Here is a 21,985-nt window from a genome sequence, read left to right as displayed (position 1 = left end):
GGAGTCCTTTAGCTCTGCTTAGAAGGGGCTGTCACCTTCTGGGAGTTCCCTGGTGGCCTAGTGGGTTAAGGATCCAGCATTGTCACTGTTGTGGTACAGGTTCTATCCTCGGCCTGTGAATTTTGGCATGCTGTGGGCACCGCCAAAAAAGAAAAAAAAAAAAAGTGTCACCTTCAGGAGAAAGTGACACTTGAGATGATGTCTGAAGAGGAAGAGTCCCTCAGGCAGACAGGGCACCTTAGAGAGGAGGGGCAGCACGTGCACAGGTGGGGTGCAGGTGTGAGAGCAGAGTCCCTGTGGAGAATCCCAGTGACCCCACATGTTGGAGCAAGACGTGTGAGTAGAGTAGGGGCAGAAACAAGGCTGAAAAGTAGGCTGGCCTCCCACACAGAAGGCTTATTTCCAGCCCACAGACCTTGGACTTTATGTCGGAGGCCATGGAAGCTGTTGAAGCACTTCAGGAGAAACATGAGCACAGGATCACATCCCCGGGGCGGAGGCTGGTCTAGACAGGACAGAAACAGGAGCCAGAACCCCACGGCAAGAAGGGGCCACTAGCTCAGCTTCTCCTCTCCTGCCAGTATGTTTACTCTCGAAGATATACACCAGATTTATGGATGGCATGCAGAGTACTGGGCTACTGGCTGGGAGCGCTGAGATCTACAAGCACCCACGTCTTGGGGTTGCTTGCAGTTTTATTTGTCCTGAACCAAAGCTTTCTTGAGTTTTGGGCTTTCCTGGTCCATCTTCTAACTTCATCCTGGCCCCTGTGCTGGCATCTGGGGTGTAAAACAGAGCTGGTGTGTGTTTCTCTTGTCTGTACCCATCATGATTTTACCATTCCTGTCCTAAGTCCTTCCTCTCAACCTTCATCCCTCCAGAGTCCAAAGTTCCAATCACTCAGTGCATTCCTGTAGAAAATGAATCTATTACATCTCATTTATTTATTTATTTAGTCTTTTTAGGGCTGCACCTCGGCACATGGAGCTTCCCAAACTAGGGGTTGAATTGGAGCTGCAGCTGCCGGCCTACGCCACAGCCATGGCAATGTGGAATTGGAGCCATATCTGCAACCTACACTACAGCTCATGGCAACATCAGATCCTTAACCCACTGAGCAAGACCAGGGATCAAACCTCCATCCTCATGGATACTCGCCGGACTCGTTTCCCCTGAGCCAAGACAGGAGCTCCTATTACATCTCTTTTTCAGACTTCTGCTATGGAAATTCTTATTTTTCTCTCATTTACCCTCAACCTCAAGTGCTATGTGCTAGTGCTCTTAGGTCACATGTCAAATTCTTTGGGTCCTACTTCCTGTCCTTTTCTGACTTACAGAGCTCTCACATTCTTCTTTCCTTGTTTCTGCAAAGATGTGCATACCACAACTGCAGCCTGCATTATTGTCTGCTTTTTCTGTGTGGTGTTAGGACCTTTCACCCATGAGATCCCAGTCTCCAAAGGCAAAAACTCCTCTACCCAAGAAAATTATTAAATTGAAGATGAACAATGTTTCTAAGAGTTTTATGAGAAATAGTAGTATTTATTATATAATAGTAAATTGTGATTATTATTTATTATTATTATTACTTATTTTACATGCAAATTGCCATGCTAGGACATTATGTGAGTTCTTATTTAATCCTCACAATGACTTTGCAAGGCAGGTGCTCTTATTACTCCCATTTTACGGATGAGGAAACTGACTCTAAGGGATGAAATGATTTGTCCACTATTAACATCACTAATATAGAACAGCTTTATCTGTTTTGAAATTCTGATGCTAGGTGCACACACACATTTAGGATTGTAAGTCCTCTTGATGAATGGACCCCTTTATCACTATGAAATGATCTTCTTTTCCGTAGTTCTGTCGTTTACTTTTATTCCTATTTTTACAGTATTCCCTGTCCTGAAGTCTATTTTGCCTGATGTTGACTCAGTCACTGCAGCTTTCCTGTGTTACTGTTTTCATAGTATAACTTTTCTATCCTTGTGTGTGTGTGTGTGTATCCTTATATATTATTTTATATATATATATAAAACGTATGTATCTTTCATTTTAAAGTGGGTTTCTTTTAGAAAGCATATAGTTGAGCCTTGCTTTCTAATCCAGTATGAAATGCATTTCTGCCAATTAATTGGGATGTTTACAATTTACATTTATTGTAATTATTGCTATGATTGGGTTTAAATTGCCCATCTTGCTGTTTGCTTTCAATTTATCCCATCTGTTGTTTGTTCCTTTTTTTCTCTTTTTTTGCTCAAGTTTGGATTATCCAACTTTCTTATTCATATCTTTATTGTATCTTTCTTACTGGTTTGTTGCCTGTGTCTTTGTTTTACCTTTTTTTAGTAGTTGCTTTCATGTTTATAATATTCATCTTTAACTTATCCTTGTTCATCCTCAAATAATATTATATCACATTATAGGACAGAACTTTAAGACTGTATACTTCTATTTCTTCCCTGTTGACCTTTGTGTTATCATATATTACACTTAAAATGTTATTTTTGTTTTAAATAATCAATTTTCCTTTTAAAATAAGAAAAAATGACTTTTATATTTACCCACTTATTGTTTTGGACACTTTTTTTTCCCTTTGTATTTCCATCTTTTATCAATTTCCTTTAGCCTAAAGAACTTCTTTTAATCTATTTAGTAGTGCAGATATACCAGAATTAATTCTTTCAGAATTTTTCTGTTTTAAAAGTTCTATTTTACATTCATATTGAGAGAGATTTTTACTGAGTAAAGAATTCTCGATTGACAGGTTTTTTTTCTTCCAGTGCTTTAAAGATGCCTGTCCATTGCCCATTGGCTTGAATACTTTATGATAAGAAATATGCTGTAATTCTTATTTTGGTCTTGGGTAATGTGTCTTTTTTCTCTGGCTGCTTTTCAGGTTTTCTTTTTATCATTTTAGCAATTTGCTTATGATGTTCCTTGGAATTGTTTTCTTTCTATTTATTCTATTTGGATTTGAGCTCCTTGGATCTGTGGGTTTATAATTTTTATCAGATTTGGAAAAAATTTAGCCATTATTTCTTCAAACTTTTTTGTTCCCTTCCCCTCCAGATCTCTTTTTCTTCTAGAACTCCAAATTCATGAATGTTATCTTGCTTGATATTGTCCCATGGGCTACTGATTCATTTTTATTTTGTCTTCTGTCTGTGCTCCATTTTTTATAGTTTCTAATAAAACTATATGTTTATAGTTTCTAATAAAACTATATATGTCTCTAAGTTTACTGGTCTTTTCTTCTGAAGTTCCTATTATATCAAAACCTAATTCAGTGTACTTGTAATTTCACTTGTTATATTTTAGTCTCGAGATGTTTAAGTATTTGTTTTTACATCTCCATTCTCTTTGTCCCCATGTTTTTTTCCTTCCTTCTTAAACATATGGAACATGTTTATTAAAGGTGTTTTAATAACCTCATCTGCTAGTTCTTTCATCGTTGTCATTTCCAGGTATGTTTGTGTTTCTTGTTTTCTCCCAGCTAATGAGTTTCTTTTCCTGCCTGGTTATTTTTTATTGGATATTGGACATTGTTAATTTTATATTCCTGGTTGCTAGATTTTGCTTTGGAATGTAGTTAAGTTACCTGGAGTCAGTTTGATCCTTTCAGGGATTGTTTTTAAGCTTTGTTATGGAGGATCCAAAGCAGCCTTTATTCTAGGACTAATTTAGCCCTCACTACTAAGGCAGTACCCTTCTGATGATTCTATGTAATTCCTTGTGCATTACAAGGTCTTTCTACTCCGACTGATGTGAACACAAACTACTCCAAGCCCTGCGTGAACTCTGGGAGTCGTTCTCCTATCTCCTTTACAGTATTGAGTAGTTTCCTCTCATGCATGTGCAAATCTATACTCAGCCGAAGACTCCAGGGAGGCCTCCTATAAATAGAAGAGTGTGTGCTGCTTCACTCTTTCTCTTTCCCTCAGTGCAGCTTCCTTCTCTGTGGTTCTCTGGTTCACAAATCCTAACACTGTCCTCCTAGATCTCTAATCTTGGGCTCTTCAGCCCAGTGAGACCACTGAGCTCTGTTTGGGTTCCCCGTTCTTGTGATACATCCTGGAAACTGCCTCCAGGCAGTAAGCTGACACAATCTCAGGGCTCACTTTGTTTCTCTTGTCTCCGATCAAAGGCCTGCATTGTCTGTCAACCCATGTCTGGAAAACATTCCTTTATGTATGTCGTCCAGTTTTTTAGTTCTTTGAGGTGGGAGAGTTCCTGTTTCCCTAGTTTTTAAGTGCAAGTTTCTAACATCTTTTCGAGGGACTTTACACGTTGATAGTAGGTTCCTTTCTTTGAAAAAACTTCGTCACTTCAGGCATGGGTTTTGAATAGTTAAAAAGTAGATCCATATTTAAAGTAACAAAGTCATACATCTAGATAAATCAAAAATGGGTATTAGAGATTTAGGGACTAATTCATTGTTATTAGAATGGCAGGAAGTCTAAATGGAATTTCAGAATAGGACTGAGGCTGCCGAGATGGTGCTTTACTGAGGTTCCATGGTTGTAGAGAGCTTACTGAGTCTTGGCTATAAGCCCTGCTATCTCTTTGTCAATAGTCTTCAGTGTTTACATGTTTAGTTTGATGCCTCATCCCAATAATCAAACAAGGAGTGAAACACTTAGAACCATTGAGATAAAGACCAAAACTACAGTGAGAGAGTCAGACAAAGAAAATGCTAACAGTGTTTAAACCCTGGCACCTTCCACCAACTACTGACTGTCTGGTCCCAGAATTACTGTTTTTCTCCAAATCCTTGTTGGTCATACTGAAAATAAATGAGGACAATTAGAATAGGGTACCCGGGGCCAGGTTATAGGCAATACATCGACTTCACCAATTAACCTTTCATGTGTGTGTGTGTGTGTGTGTGTGTGTGTGTGTGTGTGTGTGTGTGTCTCAGCATGCTAGCAAGCATGGCCAAACATCTCATCTAATCTTCGTAATAACCTTATTAAATTCGAGCTTTAGGTATTACATATTGAGTACTCAGTGAAAAAAAAACTGAAATCCGGAGATACCAAATGACTTGTTCAAGTTTTTCCACCACACCATACCACCTCTCACAATGCCATACTGCATTCCCCTCAGTAGCACCATAATTCCATTGTCACTAGACCGTAAATACAGCCTTGGGCCATTCATCTTGCAGTCGTGTACTCTGGGCCACAGGAGGCATTGTAAGACAGGGCTGGACAGATAATCAGTGTCTTTCATTAGAAAAAGAATTCAAAGTTCATAATTTACATAGAGTGGAACAAAACAACAGTAAGGTACTGAGGACAGTATATTATTATACATAGAGTCCAATTTAACCAAGAAAGCCTGATACATTCTCAATACCATACCATCAGTTGCTCAAAGAGAGACCTTTTAGTTTGAGGTTGTCATCACTATTAGCAAAGCCTTACAGTGTTTGCATTTCTGTCTTTTAAACTTATGATCTTTCTAGGAGTTCCCATTGTGGCACAGCAGAAATGAATCCAACTGGTTTCTATGAGGTTGTGGATTCAGTCCCTGGCCTTGTGCAGTAGGTCCGGGATCCAGCATTGCTGTGAGCTGTGGTGTAGGTCGCAGACGTGGCTTGGATCCCACGTTGCTGTGGCTGTGGCAAAAGCTGGCAGCTGTAGCTCTGATTTGACCCCTAGCCTGGGAGCTTCCATATGCCTCCAATGCAGCCCTAAAAAGCAAAAAATAAAAATAAAAAAATAAAAATAAACAAACTTATGATCTTCCTGAAGAGCCTTCACATTTGAGATTGCTACCATGGAATGGTGTTTCTGTGGTTGTTCTCCAGCTGTGCCATGCTACATTAGATGAGATCCTATACCAAGTCATATCATTTTGTCTACTCCGCTCGCTAGCAGTTTCCTTGACTTAGCGCATCATGATGAACCTATCTCAGTCTCCTGCTGTGATTTTTCTCTGCCTGTGCCCTGTCCAGTGTTGGTGGACTGTCTGTATTTTAAGACTTCAATATTCAATAGTAGGTTTAATAAATACTTATTAATTTAGCAATGCTTGTTATCCTATTATTCATGTTATTTCTGGTACAACTTTTTTTTTTTTTTTTTGGCTTTTTAGGGCCACACCCATAGCATATGGAAGTTCCCAGGCTAGGAGTCGAATCAGAGCTGTAGCTGCCAGCCTATGCCACAGCCTACGCCACACCAGATCTGAGCCACGTCTGCAACCTATACCACAGCTCACGGCAATGCTGGATCCCTAACCCACTGAGCGAGGACAGGGATTGAACCCACAACCCCATGGTTACTAGTCAGATTCATTTCCACTGAGCCACAATGGGAACTCCATGGTACAACTTTGATTGTAACTACTTAAAATCCGTATATAAAGTCCCCAATGATAATCCTATATATGTCCTTAAAGACATAAATGCTACCAGCCTTTACTTTGGCTTATGGCTAACTGGATATTGGCACCTTACTTTCAACGTCTATACCAGTTTTTAAATCTGTCAGTGAACATGCCTTCCTTCATGTACAAGAAGGATGGTCCTGATGCATCATCAGTACCCTTTCAAGTTTTGTTTTCTATTATTAGAGATAAGCTGTACTGGCCTTGCGCATTTGTGACTTACCTGGGGAGGGACTGGGTAGGGTACATATATCTGGGCTGTGTTAGTGAAGTTCTTTCCAGGGGGATATGCCCTAGCCTGTTTAAGGATTAGACCTACAGCTCTGACTTTATTGGGCAATCAGCAGTCATACTTTTTATAGAGAGAATGAGAATTCAGGATTCACATCTTGTATTTTTCTTCCTCTTCAGAAAAAGTGAAGCTATGGGTAATTGAATAGAAGAAGAGAAATGATGTTAGTTTTTAGATGTATGTATATAGTCACACCTTGATTATTAAGTGGTCGTATAAGTAATGGTTTAGAGGAACCCTCCAGGGCCAGACTGCCTGGGCCTGAGTTCTGGCTCCTCTGTTACTATTTGAGTCACCTTGGTCAAGTTACTTTACCCTTTCTGGTATTGTATCCTGTGACTGATCAATTCACTTTAGTTGTAATAGTTTTGTGGTTTGGGGGGGGGGGTTGGTAGATTCCTTAGGGTTTTCTACAAACATAACCACGTTGTCTGCAAATACAGTATTACTTCTTCCTTTCCAACCTCTATGCCTTTTTTCCCTGACTTATCTAGTAGAACCTCCAGTATAATATTGAATACACAACTGAATTGTCATTCCCGATCTTGGGGTGATCACATTTGGTCTTTCACTAAATAATGTGATGTTAGCTGAAAGTTATTATTACATTTCCTTTATCAAATTGAGGAAGTTTCCTTCTATTCCTAGTTTGCTGAGAGTTGTCACAGTTAAGTACTGCATTTTGTCAAATGCTTTATCTTCATCTATAAGCATCATCATATGATCATCTTTATTCTGTTAATCTGGTGATTTATATTGATTGATTTTCAAATGTTAAATTTTTTCTTAATGTAAAACCAAGGAAATAGAGATATTCCAGTACATATTTCCAGTACTTTTTTTTTTTGAAACTGGCAATATCTTAAGGTAATTTAAAATCTCTAGACTTAATCCCTAATTGTCTCTCAGTTATGAAGCTTTATGTTAAGGATGTAATAATCAACAGTAATACCTTTTGGGGAGTAAGCAAATGATTATGTCGAGTCTTTCTGATTAATGATTTAAATATGTTTTAGTGAATTCTGAACCGGCACAAGGAGAATATCATATTTACACTGACTTCCTGATCATTTACTTCTCCCATACTCTGCAGAAAAATAATCTTAACTCTTTTGAGATCCTATTTTCTAAAGAAATGAATAGGTAATGAGGCAAGATGGGTAGTACCTAATTGTTGAGAAGTAGTTCACTGCATATTTAGAAATTATTTTGGTGTAGTAATCATAATCAGCAGACGTTTGCAAGTAAAACGTCTTGGCTCTTTATCTGGTGATAAAGAAAAAGATGACCCCCCGCAGTTGGTGCCCTGATGTATCATGTTTGCTCTTTGACTGTGACCATAATGTGATGTTCATTCTCTTTATAGGAAGGCATTTTTATGGTTTGTTTCTAGGTATTTCGGGGCCTGTTCTATTATAGTGCCTGCTATTTTTGTCAAGACAGCATTCAAATATAGTAAGAGTGATTCATCCCCTCCCATTGCCAGTTGCAGTCCCACAAATGGAAACAGCGCTGAGGGGGGACCTCAGCTGATTTAATCTCCCATTAAGGTTTTATTTGCATAGCCCATGATCTCTAAAGGCTTAGTCTGCCATTGCCTCAACCGACCTTTTGTACGAATAAAATTGAATCAAACAGATGAGTGGGTAAGTGTGTCTGGAGAGCAGCCCCGGAGGCTCGCTGCCCGGCTCCTGTGTGCAGCGGGGTTTCCCAGCCCTCTCAGCGCACTCAGGGTGCACAGGGTCAACCGCGATGGGGTGCTCTCGTCGACTCCTTTATGGGATCGGCCTTTTCAGCTTGGAGAAGCGGCATGACCCGTTCCATTCAGCTGCCGCTCTCAGCCCATTCTTCAGCTTCTTCTCCCGTGTGTTCCCATGGAGGGAGGCTCTGGGCTCATCCCGCACATGCTCCCTGAGTGAGTCATTCACAAAGACAGTCTGCTGTCCAAGGAAAAGCAGCTGAGCCGGAGAGGAAGCAGAAGAGGAGTCGTGCCAACCAGAGGGGAGAGGAAGGCCCATTGGCAGTGGCATCAGTGCAGACACCATGCAGGGGCTTGAATTGAGCTGGGATTTTTTACTGAAAATTCCAGCTCATTCCAGGCATTTGGGGGTTTTTTTGCTATAAAGGAGTGGGGGCAGGTATGATTCCCTCCAAGCAGGCAGGGCCATTAAGCCTCACTGAGCACCACTGCAGAGAACTCCTAAGTCTAGAACAGGCTGACCTGACAGGGACAATGCATGAAGCCATCATAACAATAACTTTTGCCTGGGGTATTCTCTCAAAATATTTTTATTTAGTTTGGGTGTGGGAGATAATATAATGCCATAAGGATCGTTTCAGTGGAGATTTTTGGTAGAAAGCAATCACTTTTTTTTTTCCCCTGTCTTTTTAGGGCAGCACCAGCGGCATATGGAAGTTCCCAGGCTAGGGGTTGAATCAGAACTATAGCTGCTGGCCTACACCACAGCCACAGCAACGCCAGATCTGGAGCCACCTCTGCGACCTACACCACAGTTCACGGCAACGCTGGATCCTGGACCCGCTGAGCAAGGCCAGGGATTGAACCCTTATCCTTATGGATACTGGTTGGATTTGTTACCACTAAGCCACAACAGGAACATCCAGCAATCACATTTTAAATATGTGACATTCTGTTACGTTTATGTGGGTAAATTTCTGGCCTTTAGCAATCCATTTTCAGTTCAACAAATGTATATTATGAGCCACCTACCCACTGCTGATGGCTAAATGTTAACTCTTTATTCTGGGTGGCTGAAAAGCTGAGAAAAGTTGTGTATGGCCTAAAGCAAAAGAATGAAGTCAGAAGAATATAGACTTCTCTGCTAATTATGGATCGATGGATTGGACCTAGAAATGGCTGATCTGAGGTGGCTGGTTAGATGTATCCACAAGAGAAAGGAACTCTCATAAATGATCATTTTTTCCTTATTATAAAAATAATATATTTTCATGATAAAAATGAGGGGTCATGCAGGGTATAAGCAAAGCCAAGGAAAAACCCCCTGCTGTCCTACCACCCCGAAATGATGCTGTTAACCTTTTATTTTATTTTATTTATTTTGCTTTTTAGGGCCATACCCACGGCATACGGAAGTTCCCAGGCTAGGGGTCAAATCAGAGCTACAGCTGCCAGCCTATGCCACAGTCACAGTCATGCCAGATCCAAGCCACATCTGTGACCTACACCACAGCTCATGGCAACACCGGATCCTTAACCCACTGCATGAGGCCAGGGATCGAACCCAAATCCTCATGGATACTGGTCGGGTGCATTACGGCTGAGCCACAATAGGAACTCCTAACCTTGTATTTTAGATCCTGCAGTGAATATATGAGGAAAGTCTGACTTCTAAGCTGGATATAACTGAACACTATCAAACTCTGTATTTGTTACCTACTCGTGCATCTTTGCACTCTGATTAAGTCCTCACACTTGATATAAGGTCATTTTCATTGCTCTCAGTATTCAGCTAATGCCCAACCACTAGTAGGCAGAAGATAAGGAAAGAGATGAATTCCAGAGAATCTAGTTCTCCTAAAGTTCCCTGAAGCCCCAGGATGGTGACAGAGGAGGCAAGAAGACTGCCATTTCATCTTGTCCCAGGTCCCAGAGAAAGGGGGACCTTTCTAAACCAAACTGATCTTCAGTCTTCAAGAGCTCACTGTCCAGTCTGGAGAGAACACCCATCCATGTAAAGCAGACATTGTGCAAATACCAAATTCACAAAATTCAAACTGTTATTTTCTCTGTTGGTTAATGTTTTAAATATGTTATCCCTTCTGCTTATAAACAGAGTCTGACAGACTGTGACCAAGATAAATTAGTTGATTTCCTCCCTCCCCTCTTTAAAAGTTCTCTTGGCTTCCCATCACAACTTAATCTGAATTTTCATTTCTGGTAGCCATGGGCTAGATAATTAGGACCATTGAGGACAACTAGAAAGTCTAGAGAAATATACTCTTTAATTTTCTTAAATGTACTGAAGAGCTAGCAAAATAGCACAGTTTGTAGACCTGAGTCAAAAATCTAGGATAAATCGAGAACCCAGAGATGTAAGCTGAGCACTCAAAGCCTCTTTTTCTCTGAAGACATTTGGCTAATCTGGAAGACATGCCTGTGAAATCAAACTGAGTAGCCTTATAGTGCAAGTAAGACAGGAACCAGAACCTCAGTAAGAAATCTAATAAGCCTAACAAACCTTCCCCTTCTTAAACCGGTCCCTGAAGAGATACACCTTCAGAGTAAGAATAAAGTGAGAGTAAGAATAAAGCGGAAGTAAACCAGCCCTGGAGCAGCTAAAACTTGTTGACACAGGTGGCCCAGGGAACTTCAAACCTTTATTAAATTAAACCAGAGTGAATACTAGTAGTGTCCTCTCATAAAAACAAAGGAAAATTCTATCTAGAGGCTTAATGCCATTATCCTAAGGACTCAAACTAATCTCAAAAATTTTTCCCAGGTATAATAACCAGTAGTCAAAGATCATGAGTTCAAAAAATAACAAACTACCCTGAGTCATGACCAACAGAGACAACAGGCAACCTAAAGCTGCACAAAAATTTCCGATATTGCAGTTACTAAACAGGCTCTAAACAGCTGTGCTTTAGGTTTTTGTTAAGAGCTTGGAACGTATCTGCAGGAACAGGAATCTATAAAAAAGTATTGCAACAGATTGTAAAGTGAACTTCCAAAACTGAAAAATACTGTAATCAAAACTAAGAACTCAGTGAACATATTAATCAACAGAACAGATCATACGCAGCTGAGGAGAGAACTGAACGATGGATCTAAGAACTTGCCCAGGATGCAGGAGAGGCAATAAAATAATAGAGTGTACACAAGATAGGATAAAAGAGAATGTAGGAGAAGAAGACCTAACATGCTTTTGATAAGAGTCCCAAAAGGTGAGGAGAGACAGTTTGGGACAGAGACATGTTGGAAGAGATGATGACTGAGAATTTTCTCAAGCTGGTATAAAACACCACCCCATAGATTCAGGAAGCCTAGTGAGTCTCAAGCCAGTAAATGAGAAAAAAAAATACTTAAAATACATCACAGTGAAACTGCCGACAACCAAAGACAAATAGGTAATAAATAAATAGATTGCCTTCAAACATAGCAGATAAGCTGATGGCTACTTTCTCAGTATCGACAGTGGAAGCCAGAAACCAAGCTTCCATATTCTTTCTGCAGATTGTTTGCTTTACTTCCTGTATCGAGTGAGTGGAGGCAAAATCGAGTTCTCATTCCAGTCACCAGAACACATGCTTGGCTCTGGGCTGCTTCTGCCCAGGGAAAGGGGTGCCTTTTTCTAATTCCCACAAAGATAACTTCCGCTTGCCAAGCCATGTGCCAGTGGGGCAGCATCTGCCCAGGGGAGGTACCCTGTTTTAACGTGAGCAAAATCACCAAATGAGCTAGCAGCAGTTCTGCCGAAGAAAGTAAAATAATTTTATTGTGTCTCTACTAGTTTTGAAGCTACACATGCTTTCTTTTCTTCCCATCATAGAAAATGGTTTAGCTGGATATCCCAGAAGGAAAATATTTTGAGGCAAACAAAAACAGAGAGTTTACTACTATTACATTAAATGTGAATAGGCTCAATATTCCCTTTAAAAGACAAAGACTGTCACACTGAATAATAACTTAATTACCTGATATTTATAGAAGACGACCTAAAATATAAGCCAGTGTTTTTGAATGGAGGATGCTTTTTGCCCCCAAGGGACATTTGGCAGTGTCTGGAGGTTCTTTGGTTGTCATAACTGGGAGGAGAGGGGTGTACTATTGACATCCAGTAGCCTGGGATGCTGCCAAACTACAATGTACGGGACTGTCCCTACAACAAAGAACTATCTGGCCCCAAATGTGAATGGCACCAAGGTTGAGAAACTCTTAAGCAAACAGAAATTTTGAAGACTGAGAAATGGAAAATATATATACTGTGAAAATATACACCTAAAGGAAACTGATATATTAATAACAGACAAAAGTATCTTAAACCAGAAAACACTTCCAGAGATAAAAGGTATTACTCAAAAGAATAAATGCTTCCATTATCAGAAAAATACAAGAATTTGAAATTTCTAAGTACCCAATAAAATGGCCTCAAAATACATAAACCAAAAATTTGCAGGAGTTCCCGTCGTGGCGCAGTGGTTAACGAATCCGACTAGGAACCATGAGGTTGCGGGTTCGGTCCCTGCCCTTGCTCAGTGGGTTAACGATCCGGCGTTGCCGTGAGCTGTGGTGTAGGTCGCAGACGCGGCTCGGATCCTGCGTTGCTGTGGCTCTGGCGTAGGCCGGTGGCTACAGCTCCGATTCAACCCCTAGCCTGGGAACCTCCATATGCCGCGGGAGCGGCCCAAGAAATAGCAACAACAACAACAGACAAAAAGACAAAAGACAAAAAAAAAAAAAAAAAAAAAAAATTTGCAGAACTCTGAGAACCAAAACAAATTCACAATCAAGGTGTTTTATGTTTACATCTCTCTCACAGTATTTGAAATAACAAAGCAGCCCAAAAAACCAGAATGTATAAGATTTGATTAGCAATTAACTAATTTTCCCTAATGGGCATATATAGAGTCCTGTAACTAACAACTACAGAAGGCATATTCTCTTCAAGCACATTTATAAAATTTGACCATACATATACTGGACGTAGAGCTAGTCTCAACAAATTCCATAAGATAAAAATTGCACATAATTATACCCTCTGACTTTGGTGTAACAAGAAACAATAAGAAATGGGTGACTGGAAACACACTCTCTCCCCAGATATTTCAAAACTAAGTACTACACTTCTATATAACCCATGGGTCAAAGAACAAATCACAGTAGAGATTAGGATATATTTTTAACTGAATACTAATGAAAAATACTGTATATATAAAACTCCTAGGCTGTAAAAAAAGCTGAGTTAAGGCATATTCTATAGCTTTAAATTCATCCATCTCAAGAAGCTAGGGGGAAAAACCCAGCAAATTAGACCCCCCCCCAAAAAAAAAAGTAGAAGGAAGAAAATAACAGAAATTCAGGGAAGAGAAAATATTCAGAGAGGATGAGCAAAACCAAAAATTGGTCTTTCATAAGATTAAAAATCCTTACAAAGACTGATGAAGAGGAGTTCCCTTGTGGCGCAGCAGGTAGAGGATCCAGCATTGTTACTGCAGCAGCTCAGGGCTGCCTCGGCACACATTTGATCCCTGGCCTGGGAATTTCTATATGCCATGGGACGTGGCAAGAAAAAAAAAAAAAAGACGGATGAAGAAAAAAGGACAAAGATTACCGATATCTAGAATGAAAAAGAGAATGTCCCTATAGAAACTACAGGCATAAAAATCACATATATATTAACAGTGCACTCCAGCTTCTCACCCTGGGTGTACACAGCCCCATGTGATTTAATCCCTGCATTCTTCTCATTTTACACCTCGTCTATTATGCAGCCATCAAACCTGCCAGGTCTGTCTCTATCTTAAGGACTCAGCACTAACTTTTCACTTTTTCTTGGACACCATGGCTGTCTCCTTGTAGCTTGATCTCCATTTTAACAATAACCTCCTCAGCTGAAGCCTTTCCTGACCACCAGCCAAATGTGGCCACCAGTCATTTCCCCATCACGTGACCCAATTTTAATTCCCTGATTAGCACATATTACTATATGGCTTTTTGATTATTTCCTCCCTGCCCCAGATATAAAACACACAAGACAAGGAGCCTTTCTTGCTAACCACTCTGTTCCAGAGAGAACACAGTAGGTACTCAATAAGGATTTGTGTTGTTGTTTGTCTTTTTTTTAGGGCCGCACCCACGGCATATGGAGGTTCCCTGGCTAGGGGTCCAATTGGAGCTGTAGCCACCGACTTATACCACAGCTCACAGCAATGCCGGATCCTTAACCCACTGATCGAGACCAGGGATCGAACCCCACATCCTCATGGATGCTAGTTGGGTTTGTTAACCACTGAGCCATGATGGGAACTCCCTCAATAAGTATTTGTTGATTGAAATAACATTTTCCAATTCAGTCAAGGAGAGGTGGGCTAGGGAAAATATTAAAAAAAAAAAGTGGGAACAGAAAATGAAGAAAAATCAAGCCAGTTGAGAACCTGTTGTATGCAAAAATAGAGCATTTTTAGAAAAGAAAAAGAAGAGACAAGAAAATGTGCACAACGGGTTGGGAGGAGGAGGGAAGAAAATGCTTTAATTATATAGTAGTACCATTGTGTTCAGAAAAGCTCTTTTAATTAGAGGGGAAGGAACTAACTTTATTGAGCTTCCTCTATGTAGGAAGCCTAAATTTCCAGATGAGGTTTTTTGAAAAGTTTCATTTCTACATAGAGCTGTAACCAAAATAATTTTGTTTGTTTTCAACCCTTTCCTAGGAAGAAAAGAGCAAGTTCTTTCATTCTATAGGATTAAAAATGAAAGGCTATCTGCTTTCCTCTTGTAATATTTGTACACGATTACTAGTAGTGCCGTTCACTGAGAGAGAATACTAGAAAACCCGTTTGGAGGGAAATCGTAAATTTCCTTTTTAGCAAGTTAAGATTTAGAGGCTTTTAAAACATCCAAGTAAAGGGAGATGTTGACTAAGATGATGGGATAACATCAGCCTTCATCTCAGAGGAGAGGTCTGAGCTGGAGATCTAAATCTTTGATGTCTGGAAGGTAATTGATGCGAATGTCTAGAGGGAGAGAATAAAGTATGAAAAAAAAAAAATGAGATTCCAGGGATGTCCCTTGAGAGACACCGCCATGAAATGGTTAGGTGGTAGGAAACAAGACACGGAAGGAGACCAAGAAGGAATGGCCCGGAGAATGTGGATTCATGAAAGCCAAAGTTCAAGACCTTTGCAAGGAGAGGGTCAGCAGTGTTGAATGCTGCTGAGACATCAAGGAGAACAAGGAATGGAAATGTTTAATAGATTTAGTGACATTAAAGCCTGTCCTCAGTGAAAGTCCTTTGAGCAGAGTGCTAGTAGAATCTCAGTCAGTCTTAGCTCTGCATCCTTTGCATAGCATAGACACCAGATGTATCTATTCATTTTTTTTAACGTGAAATATTTACTAATGTAGAAATGTGTATAATATGTATTTGTAGAACTTGACGCATAATTATAAAGCAAACAACATTTACTGATCACCCAAGTCAGTAGAACCTTGGAAGACACCTGGTTACATCTACCTTCTCCTCCGCCCAGAGAGTCCACTCTGCCAACCATGGCGATAAGAATTCCCTTTGCTTTTCTTTGTAGTTTTACCACATATGAATGATTCCCTGAAAAATACACTGCTATTTTTACAATATCCTTTTTGGTTTTGGCCATTTTCAGTTCTGTGGGAATGGAATCATTCCTGGATCTACTCTTTTGGGTTGCCCACCAGGCTGTTTTCCTGATTTGTCTGGGACGACGATGAGACTGTAGGTCATTTGTTTTTGCTGTCATATATAGTATTCTGTTGAATCGATACACTGCATTTATTTTTCCATTCGGCCTTTGATGGACATTGGGGTCAGTTCCAGTCTTTGTGCTGACAGCATCGCCACCATGAGCATCACCATATGTGCTGCCTCATGACCTTGTGTAAGAGTGTTTCTAGGATGGTGTATCCATAGGAATGGAATTGTGGGGTCACATGGGTACGTTCACCTTTACTGTGAAGGACCAAACTGTCCCCGAAAGTGACGTTCAGTTTATATGCCTCCCCGTCTGTGTGAGAGTAACCATCGCTCCAGATCCTCCGCAGTGTTTGACATTGTCATGGTCTAGAACTGCTCCCAGTCTGATGGCTATGAAGTTTTATCTCATTGTGGTTTTGATTTGCCTTTTCCTGATTATTAATAAGGTGAACATTTTTGGATACTTTTTGGCCATGTATTTCACAAAAAAGAAAACCCAATTGAATCTATTGTCTATTTTTCTGTTTTCTCTCATCCTCATTGATGCATAGGTATTCTTTAATATTTTGGATGCAAAATTTTTTGGTGTGTTGAAAATATTTTTTCAGCATAAGACTCAAATTTCCCTTTCTTTATGATGCCTTTTAGTGAACAGGTTTAAATTTTAATACAGTCAAACTTATCAATCTTCTCTTGTTTAAAAAAGCCTTTCCTACTCTGAAGTCATTATGATTTTCTTCTAAAAGTCATATCTTTGTCTTTTCCACTTAAATATTTAATCTCCCTAAACTTAATTTGGGGGTTTGGTGTGAAATGGGATGTCAGTTTCATTTTTTTCCATGTAGACACCTGATTTTCCCCGCACTGTTTAATGAAATGTCCATCACAGCTATTGATGTGACACACACCCTGTCAGATAACGAGTTCATGGATGTGTGGCTCCGCTCCGGGAATCCCTATTTTAGTTCCATTCAGAGGTGCCCTGGTAAATGCTTAGCAACTAGCTCTTACCTCTCCTTTCCTTTATACACAAAAAAGCCCTGATTTGCACCGTTTGCTGATTTCTGGTGGAGTGTAAATCCCCCACCGAGACCAGTTTCAAGGTAGCAACATGATGTCACAGAAGCAGAGTTTGGAAGAGATGCCAACAATGGGCTCTCGAGAGCAAGGTTTATGCTGATGCTCACCCCAGACTCTCTTAATGACCATAGCTGGGTATTTGGTAGCATGCTTTCCCCACATTGTCCTTCTCTTCAAGAATGACCTGTCCCCCAAAAGAATGACTCTCCTATTCTTGGTCTTTTGCTTTTTTATATATATTTTAGAATCATCTTGTCATGTTTCTTTAAAAAGAAAAACTCGGGATTTATATTGCAATTACTCAATCTATAGATTGATTTGGGGAGAAATTACATCTTTATATAACACGGAGCTTTCAAAGCCATGAACATAGTATATGTCTTCGTTTGTTTCGGTCTTTTTAAGTGTCTTTCACTAAATTTTTACAATTTTTCCTCATAAATGTCCTGTGCTCTTGATAGATGTTTCACAGTATCTTTTGTTAGGTTTATTCCTGAGTATTTTATATTTTTTGTATCCTTTTAAATTTCATTTTTTAATTTTTTATTTTATTTTATTTTTAAATTGTATTTATTTATTTATTTATTTTGCTTTTTTAGGGCCACACCCCAGGCATATGGAAGTTCCCAGGCTAGGGGTCAAATCGGAGCTGTAGCTGCTGGCCTACACCAAGCCACAGGAACGCAGAATCTGAGCCTCGTCTTCAACCTACACCACAGCTCACAGCAACGTTGGATCCTTAACCCACAGAACGAGGCCAGGGATCAAACCTGCATCCTCATAGATCCTAATCAGGTTCCTTAACCGCTGAGCTATGAAGGGAACTCCTAAATTTCATTTTTAAATCTTTGTTTCTAATATATAGAAATACAGCTGATTTTTATATGTTGATTTTATAGTCAGAAATTTAAAAACCTTTTTTACTCTAATCATCTAACTATAGATTCCGTTGTATTTCCTATGTACACAATCATGTAATCTGCAAATAATGGCAATTTTGTTTCTTCCTTCCCTATACTTTTTACTTTATACATTTGAATTATTTTTCTTGCCTTACTGAGGTGGCTAGGACTTCTAGCACAATATCTACAAAGTGGTGGCAGCAGGCACCCCATCAGTTTCCATCAAGTATGGAATCTCAATACATTTTTGAACAGTGAAAAGCACACTGGGGGTTAAATTGAGGTGTGACTTTTAAACTGAGTTGTGGGCTAGAAAAGCTTTGAAGAAGAAAGGATTTGTTGAGTAAGGGAGTCTCTTGCTCAACATTCTGAAATCCAGATTCGACAAATAAGACAGGCATGCCCAGGCAGGAGGAGGGGAATAGCGGGAATGAAGGCAGAAATGAGCTTGGCATATAGGGGGCAGAGAAAGCAGGAAGTGACTTTTGATGATGTCCACAAATCGTATCAGCTCAGCCTTTAAGATTCATCCAGCAGCAGACTTCTTACCACCTGTATCACAGCATCCTAGTTCAAACTACCATTAACTCTTACTCAGATCGCTGCAAAAGCCTTACAAGAGGTCTCTGCACCAGCCCTTGCCCCTCTGAAGTCCGTTCTCCACTTGACAACCAGAGTGATACTTTAGAAATGTAACCAAGGAAATTCCCATCATGCCTCAGCGATAACAAACTTGACTAGTATCTATGAGGATGTGGGTTCAATCCCTGGCCTTGCTCGGTGGGTTAAGGATCCAGCATTGCTGTGAGCTACGGTGTAGGTCACAGACACAGCTCGGATCTGGCTTTGCTATGGCTGTGGTGTAGGCCAACAGCTGCAGCTCCAATTTGACCCCTAGCCTGGGAACTTTTTAGGGCAGGTGCCAGCCTAAAAAGGAAAAAAAAAAATGTAACTTAGATCACATTATCCCTTTACTCACAAACTGTAGTGGCTCCCCGGCTTACTTGGAGTAAAACCTAGAGTCCCTGCAGCAGCCTACAAGGCCCCACACCCGTGTTTCTCAGCCTTGACACTATTGACACTTGGACCAGATCTTTTTCTGATGCAGGGGCAGTCCTGAAGGTGGTAGAAGTTTAGCAGCATCCCAGGCCTCTACCCACTGGATGCCAGTAGCACCCCAGCCCCAATTGTGACAACAAAAAAAATGTCTGCAGACATTGCCCAGTATCCCCTGCAGGGGGAGGTTGCTCTCAATTGAGAACTGCTGGCCCATGTGATTCAATCTGCTCTATGCTCCAGTCTGCCTCCCCGACCCCAGCTCAGCCACCCTGGCGTTTTTATTTTATTTTATTCTTTTGCTTCACTCTTGTTTGAACACACGAAGCATGCTCCCACTTCAGGGCCTTTGCAGCCTTGCTACTCTTTGCCGGGAGGCTGTTCCCTCCCCACCCCCACCCCCATAGCTACATGTCTCACTCCATCATTTCTTTCAGCTTTCTGCTCAAATGTCCCTACATGGCAAGTCCTTTTGTGATTACCCTATATAATAGCAACCTCTCCTTCCACCCCAGGGCCCCTGTCTCCTTGACCCTGCTTTAATTTTCCCAAAGCATTTAACATAGCCAAATATTCATTTTCTGTCTCTCCCAACTGGAATGCAGTGTCCACAAGTCAGGGACCTGGTTCTGTTCCCTGCTGTACCCCTGTGTTGAGAACCATGTCTGGCCCGTGGTTGATGCTCAGTCCTCAGCTGAAGGAGCAACAGGAATGTTGGATGGCTGGAGCCCACCGGGTGGCAACTGCATGAATTCTTTCCTAAGGTTTAATTCTTAAGGTCTTTAAGGGAGTGGGCCAGAAAGTCAGTAAAAATTATAGATTTATATAGAAATACATAAATGTCTTCCCTGTCCCCGTTCCCCAGTAGCACCAGCTTCTTTGCTGAATTCAATGACGGTAGAGGAGCCTTGCCAGAGGAATTTCAAGGGAGTGGACAGAGTCACATCCTAGGATGTAAATCACTCATTGGGTCGTGCACGGCCTGGGAAGCAGAAGTTGTCCAGAGGCAAAGCCTACATCTCTCTACGGATGAGGTTCAAGTCTATTACAGCACATGAAATATTAGCCTGTTTGTGTGGCATCGAGCCAGGAAACCTTGGCACCAAGAACCTGTAACTGTACGGCTCCATAGAACTTTTTCTAGTGGGGACAGTGGTGATGATAACATTCTATAACGTGGCTCTCATGGCCCTGGTCAGCTTAGTGTCCAAAGTTGTAACAACTGCAGCAGCTTCCATGTGTACCTCTGACATGTGAGTGCTGTTTAGAAGTTTAATGGGAATCCTATCTGTTCCTCACAGTGTCCCCTCAAGGGTGGTTTGGTCCCTTGTCCTTAGTGACACTGGTGGTGGATGACAGCTGTACCCCACCCCAGGCCACTACCTCACACTGCTGTGTCCCCCTGCTCACTTTGTACGTCCACGGTAGGATTCTCCACATTTTGCCTTGCATTGTAGTTCCTTGTGCATATTTTTACCATCCTTATAATATTGTCAAAGTCCTTGAAGGCAGAAAAATGTCTTTTTCACCTCCTGGCCAAGCAACCCAAGTAAGGCCCAAGAGGCGAACTGGACTGAATGACCCTCTCTGGGAACACTTTGTGGTCAATGTCTAGGTCCGAAGCTGCACTCTCTGCCGGCAGACCATCCCAGGAGCCAAGTGTCTCCCATCTTTGTGTGCTTTTTTTTTTTTTTTTTTGTCTTTTTTTTTGCTATTTCTTTGGGCCACTCCCGTGGCATATGGAGATTCCCAGGCTAGGGGTCTAATCGGAGCTGTAGCCGCTGGCCTACGCCAGACCCACAGCAACTCGGGATCCAAGCCGCGTCTGCAACCTACACCACAGCTCACAGCAACGCCAGATCATTAACCCACTGAGCAGGGGCAGGGATCAAACCCACAACCTCATGGTTCCTAGTCAGATTCGTTAACCGCTGCGCCACGATGGGAACTCCTTTGTGTGCTTTCTGGCTCTGAAAACTACTGAAAGTCCCTGGGTCCATCGGAATGCGTATTTAAGAAACAAAGAATGCCTCCAGCTATGACTCAGCAGGTGTCTGGACACTGTGGGCAAACCTGTACCACTAGCTTCTGAATGACCAGGAATTGTTCAGCTGGAGAAAGAACATCGCTTCCCTGAGGTTTTTATTTTCCACTTAATGTTTTGTGCTAAGAATATTGTGATATTTAAGTCCAGATACTTTTAAAATATAGACAATTAGGAAAATAAATGAAAGCACAAATGAGAAAATAATAATCAGCAGTAACCATACCACCCCAAGCAACCATTATTTTTTTTCTTATTGAAGTATAGTTGATATAAAGCGTTGTGTTAGTTTCTGCTGTACAGCAAAGTGAAATCAGTTATACATATATATTCTTTTTTCATATTCTTTTCCATTGTGGTTTAATCACAGGGTATTAAGTATAGTTCCTTGTGCTATACGGTAGGACCTTGTTTATCCATTTTATATGTAATTGCATCTGCTACTCCCAAACTTTCAATCCATCCCTCCCCTATCCCCTTTCCACCTTGGTAACCACAAGTCTGTTCTCTGTGTCTGTGACTCTGTTTCTCTTTCCTGGATAAATTCACTTGTATCTTTTTTTTAGATTCCACATATGAGTGATATTATATGATACTTATCTTTCTATGTCTGGCTTCACTTAGTGTGATAATCTCTAGCTTCATTCATGTTGCTGCAAATGACATTATTTCATTCTTTTTATGGCTGAGTAGTATTCCATTGTGTATATGTAGCATGTCTTTATCCATTCATCTGTAGATGGACATTTAGGTTGTTTCCCATCTTGGCTGCTATGAA

The 21,985-nt window shown here is 40.8% G+C and overlaps 1 protein-coding gene and 1 long non-coding RNA gene across 9 annotated transcripts in view; one reads left to right on the top strand and one right to left on the bottom strand.

Annotated features, from left to right (window-relative positions):
* The window catches only part of PHC2 (polyhomeotic homolog 2), a 111,209-nt gene that overhangs the window by 10,495 nt on the left and 78,729 nt on the right, over window positions 1-21,985 (top strand). The gene's annotated exons all lie outside the window — the stretch shown is intronic.
* Window positions 9,109-14,846, bottom strand: LOC146402661 (uncharacterized). The gene is made up of 2 exons (XR_014807450.1): window positions 14,687-14,846; window positions 9,109-12,350 (listed from the first exon to the last, which is right to left on the bottom strand). It is a non-coding gene; the product is annotated as an uncharacterized LOC146402661 (long non-coding RNA).

This window comes from Sus scrofa, chromosome 6 (genome assembly GCF_054392235.1).
Source record: "Sus scrofa isolate SSC_HxYL_T2T_F1_AM1 chromosome 6, Sscrofa_HxYL_maternal_Yorkshire_Landrace_v2.0, whole genome shotgun sequence".
Taxonomy (NCBI): domain Eukaryota; kingdom Metazoa; phylum Chordata; class Mammalia; order Artiodactyla; family Suidae; genus Sus; species Sus scrofa.
This window is presented reverse-complemented; position numbering and strand designations above follow the sequence as displayed.